This window comes from Pinus tabuliformis, chromosome 3_2, assembly GCF_031772625.1.
Source record: "Pinus tabuliformis cultivar Carrire ecotype Pingquan chromosome 3_2, CPIR1, whole genome shotgun sequence".
NCBI lineage: Eukaryota > Viridiplantae > Streptophyta > Pinopsida > Pinales > Pinaceae > Pinus > Pinus tabuliformis.
The window spans coordinates 597,938,221-597,944,407 of record NC_142302.1 but is presented as its reverse complement, the minus strand read 5'-3'; positions in this window follow the sequence as shown (position 1 = coordinate 597,944,407).

Below are 6,187 nucleotides of genomic sequence, written 5' to 3'. Positions count from 1 at the left end.
AGGAATTGTATTAACCTGAACCTATTTATGATACTATTAAAATTAGATTTGTTTTTTCCATTATTTCATTATTCATACATCTATAATTATGTCTATTATAGCCTTAGAATTGAGTTTCCCTTTACTAGTGTCTAAAAACCCCCCCTTTTTAATCCTTATAAGTTATAATTCATTTACCTAATGACATTGTTATCTTTATTTTTGGAATGAATAAATATATATTTTTGACCATTAGGTTTAAACGATAAATTATGAAATACCATTAATATTAGTTATTCTATTAGTAATATACTTGGACTTTATCCACCCTATAGGTAATAATATATTTACCTAAGGACTTATTTACCTTAATATTTTTATTTGAATAAAATATTGAACGAATTTTGAGTATTGGACCAGTAGGTTTAAAGGATAAATTTTGATAATATTAAGTTATATTATGAGACTTTACCCTAATTTATGGTAATTACCTATTATAACTAAATTCTAGGAATAATAATATTTTAACATCTTGTTTGGAATTACAAATTAATAAGTAGATATAGATTATTTAATAAACATATATTATTGTATATACCTTAGTATTTTAATGGACCATTATTTTAAATAATAAATATGATATATTTTTAAGAACTAAATAGGAAAGTCCTAACTTACCAATGGACCATTAATAATTATTACACTTTTACCTAGTGTAACTAAATTATTAAAATAAGAGTGATGTATTACCTTTCACTTATATTTAAATAATATTGGATTGATTTATTTAATTTATATTATAAGTTATAATGACCATTATAATTAAAATATTAATATTATACTATGGATTCTCGTTAATAATACTAATATATCTATTTGTTTGTAAATGAATTCATTTATTTACCTATTTTAGATATTTCTAGAAACATTAATTTATTAATTTAATGATTTGACCAGGAACCTTAAGTCAAATTAGCCGTTAGTATTATAGCTGTTGAGTCTCTGCACGCTCTATTTATTCAAGCTAAGCCGGATTGGTTCTTCAACTTGTCCTGACGATGAACCACACTGGTTGGTTCGAAACGCGTCGACAAAAGTTTGGTTATGTGATTTTGCCGAAGATTTTCTAAACAATGTTATGGATCACAGAAGTCTAAATTCCTTAATAATTTCCATATCTTTTTGGCTTTTTTTTTTTCTTTTCTTTTTTTTATTTATTTGAGTTTATTTTTGTTTTTCTAAATATTAATTTTACTAGTTTTAAATTTTTTTCGTAATTTTTTTTTTTTAAACGAGTTTGTTTTTAATTTTTTTTTTTCTAGTTTTTGCTAATGGTTTTTTTTTTAATTTCTCTATTTTTGCTTACTTATATATATATATATATATATATATATATATATAGATATATATATATATATATATATATATATATATATATATATATATATATATATATATATATATATATATATATTTCCAAATTCTTTTATGGTTTATGAGATAATTTTTTTTAACAGTTTTTATTTTTTATTTGTGTCTTTTTTATATATATTTTTATATTTGTTTTTTTGAGTAATCAACATTTTAATATTAATTTTAGTAGTTTTTAATTTTTTTTTGTTAATTTTCTATTTTTTTTTAAATCTAGTTAGTTTTTAATTTTTTAATTTTATTTTTTCTTAATTTTTTTATTTTTACCCACTTAATTTTTATTTTATTTTAAATGTTTTTTTTTTCTTTTCCATATTTTTATTTTTTTTCTTTCGCCAATTTTTTTAATGGTTTACAAGATAATTTTTTTTTTTTCCATTTTTTTTTTTTAAATACTTTTTTTTACTATTTATTTTTTATGATGTTTTTTTTTTTTTTTTTTAGTTTTTTAATTCTGATCATTAATTTTGTTTTTTTTTTTTTTTTACATTTCTATAATTGATTTTTTTATTTTTTTTAATATATATTTCATTTTATTTTTTTTTCGTTTTTTTTTTTTTATTTTATGTATTGTTTTAAGTATATATTTTAATTTACGTTTTGTTATTTTTATTTTTTATTTTTTTGTTTTGTGTTTTTTCATTCTTTTAATTATTATTATTATTATTTTATTTTTATTTTTTTAATTTTAATGTTTTTCGGGTCATGATAAAATATTTTACGCCATTATTTCGAAATGTTGAAATATTACTTTTGGAAAAAAACAATGTTTTCCCAGCGTTAACACTTTTTATTTTGAGGGTGTTTTTTGGACAATTTTTGCGCAAAAAATTGGTTTTCACCACCATTTTTAAAACATGTTGAAAATTTGCCCAACAAAAAAAGGTGTTATTCTAGTATCAACACTTTTCATTTTAGCATTGTTTTTGATGTTTTTTCAAGGTTTTTTGGCTAGAGTTCCCGTTTTGAGTTTATAGTTCCTGTTTCAAAGTTTACATTGTTAATTACATAGAATCCTTGAAAAACTAATGAATAAAAGAGCTATTAATTTTCTTCATTTTGTATCTAAACAAAAAGTCTTAAATTGAACAAACTTGCAAGTCATCACTACATATGGAGCTAGATAAGAAAGTAAACCAAGAACATAAGAAATAATATGACCAACAAAAGTTGTTCATCCATATACAAATCTACAGCACCATGATGATCTAATGAGAGAAGCAATCAACTTTTTCATAAATGAAGCTAGAAAAAATTATTTACTAAAGATAATATTATGGAATAATTTTTAGAACTACTAAAAGGAAAACAATCAGTTGGTCATATAATTGAGCTCCTTTGTATACTTAGAGAATACAAAGAAGACCATAGACTATGTAGAAACCTATGACAAGTGTCCTAGAACAAAAATTTTGAATACTATGATCCTCAAGTCAACCATAAGATAAGTAGACACCTGATAGGTCAAGTCATTATCAACTTTGGTCACAAGTAAATATTCTCCCTAGAGACACCTGAATAATGCTTAGAAGATCAAACCTTCAAAGGACAATCAACTATCTAAAATTAACAGATAAGAGATTCTTGGAGCCCATCATTATACTAAAACACATTCAAACTTCAATCATGGGAATCCAAACATTTGTCGAATTTGAATTTAATAACTTAGTTGAAGGAATGCTAACTTATCCAGTGTTGGTCAGATTCCCATGGGGTCGAATCATGAAAGCTTTTATTTCCCTAGAGAACAAGTATATAAGGTTTATTAGAAATAATAGATAGATTGTGATCCCATTAGATCCACAAGAAGGAAAACCATGGGCTAAATCACTAGATGATGAAACAGAGACAAAAAATTTATATCAATTTATGCATGAGGATAAAGACAATGTGGAGCCCAATGCAACATGAAATATTCTTCTATGGTCCCTACTTTCCATTGGAAAAAACTTAGACACCAAGCTTTATGAATGGAAAATTGGAAATTATGAATCAACGGCTAAGGAATGTTGGATAATTGAAGCAATACCAATTGACAAAACATAACCAAGATAATCTCCTACGCTATTTCCAACCAGTGTGAAAAATGAATTTGGTACTACACAAAGATTTAAAGAAAAAAGTTCCCCTTCAAATCACATTTATGAAGTATCTAAATGTGAGAAAGAAAGAGTACAAATTCTTGTTACAACTTTTATTGGAGAAAAAACAACATGGTGGGATGTCCATGCCCATCAAATTCAAATGTGGACAACTATTGCGACATATTTTATTGAACGCTTTTGAGGGAGAGAAATTTTATGTAGTGGCCAACATTCCCAACTTTGACCCAAGATGAGATCTTCTAGCCCATATTAAACAATGTGAAGCAAAATAAAATAGAATTGGCAATAGAGATCAGAAATATTCACCACACATGTTTCCTAGTACTCTTGATGATCTACCAAATAAGTGGTATAAAAAAAAGATCAAGGGGAAATGCTCTAAAAGAAATGAATTAAAGAATATATTTATAAAATATTTTGAGTTTCATCTTACTAAAAAAGAACTAGTTGAAGCAACTCACCAAATTAAAGAATTTTTTTCGAACAAACGTATTGTACAAAAAAAATAAAAAGGGAAAATGAAAATTGACTACCATTGACTGTAACATGTAATCATATATCATGCCAACCATCAGGAAAAAGAGGAACTTCTCGATTCAATATGTGAAATATCAAATTTCTGGTGAAGAGATTTTGTTGGAAATAGAATCATTTAGAGAATAAAAAATGCATTATAATGATATTTAAAATATCGAAAGTTTAGGATGGTAAACCCGAGAAACTAGATTTTCCATCTGCATATCATTAAGTAAATTTTGGAAATTAGAGACTCAATGAGTAAAAAGTTGCTAAATAAATGGATGCTAAAATAATAATAATAAAAATTTACATTTCTAAAGATGGTTGAACAAAAATAGGCCGAATAGATGACTACTGGTATTGAAGGAATACTTTAAAAAGTGTAGATAGATTCATTTGTCTCTCAATATTAAAAAAAGTTCTATGTTCCACACCAATTAGAATACTTCTAGGGCATGTGGTATGCAAGGAAGGTAGACATATTAATTTGTCTCTCAATATTAAAAAGTGTCTATTTGCCACACTAATTGGAATACTACTAGGGCATGTGGTATGTAAGGAATACTACTAAAAAGTGTAGGCAGATTCATCTGTCTCTCAATATTAAAAAGTGTTTTTTTTCCACACCAATTGGAAAATTATTAGGGCATGTGGTATGTAATAAAGGTGTTATCACTCAGATGTTCCTTGAAGTTGTTGGGAAGAGGAAAGGGGTTTGAGGTAACCACAAACCAACTTTTATATATAGAATCTAGCCAATCTATATCCAAAGAGGGCTCTCTCTTTAAGTTTTAGCTTTGTTTGAAAGGTATTAGGCTAGTTATGGAATTTAGGAGTTTTAGTTGAGTTTGGGTTGTGAAATTCAATAGTAGAGGGGTAGAACTAAGTCGTTAAGGCCATTGGGCTAATGGAGTCAAAGAAGATGGCTTAATTGGATTTGGTTTCTTAACGAAGGATGGTTTCACAGGGCAAGATGGTCAAATAGGGAACAAATAAAGACTTGGGATAGATGGAATGGACTCAAAATGGGTGAAGGGCAGTTAAGAATTCTCCAACCTATTTGAAAAGGGAACTTGAATGATTAATAATAAAGAGCAGTTGAGTATTCTTTACTAAATAATCAAAGTGAACAAACTATAAAACATGAGCAATTAAAATTTCACTGTTTATGCTAGTTCATAAGAAAACATTAAGAATAATAACAATTGAAAACAGAGTGCAACCAAGCATTTTCCGAATTACTCTTTTTCATTTATCATTTAGATATGAAACATAGATGATATAAGAAACAAGTAAAACTTTAAAACATAAGGTATATAGGACTTATTGATCTGATGTTTGATTCAAGAAATCTATGGAAAGTCCTTTGCATCAATTCTTTATCCAGCAAGCCATACAAAAGTTGGTCCAACATCACTTTATTCCAAAATAATTGGTATTACAACAATGTCTAAGAATCCACCCTCAATACTCCAATTAAGGGAGTATTTATACAAAAACTTTACAAAAAATATCTCATAACAGAGTGAGATATATTATAGGATGACTTTGAATAAGTTACAAGAAAATAGAGACAAATGGTCTTGAAGATAGGAGAAAAGGTGAACTGATGTTGTGCTGTTCCTATTCTTATGAGTGTGTTGGAGGCAGGCCCTATGATTTGGCTTGCTGCTGTCTCCTTTAGTAACTTTGTGCTGGCTGCCTTGTTTTCACTAATACTCTTTAGCTATTCTAATACACTTCGACTTGCTTGATCTCTGTTTATCTTCTTTATCATTACTTACTGCAGTCAATAACCAAAATTACATTTTACCAAGGATAATTTTACAAAATTTCCAATATGTCTTCCCACCATTTTGCTTCTGGTAATCTGTTTTTCTGAATTTTTCTCAGGGTCTCATCAATTTCTATGTACCTGAAAAAGGTAGGCTGGATTGGGAACAATTGCTTTATCTCATGCTCGACATAAAACAAGTTCTCCAAATTGTCATAGAGAACTCTGCCTGTAGGCAATGCTTTTATTCCTAATGCACTTGTTGATGAACCTGCTTAGTTTCCTGCATACTTATTCAATTTCTTCACATAGTTTTTATGATTCATTAGTTTATCATGAATAACTAAAGGACTTAGCAACCCTTTACCTTGTAAAATAT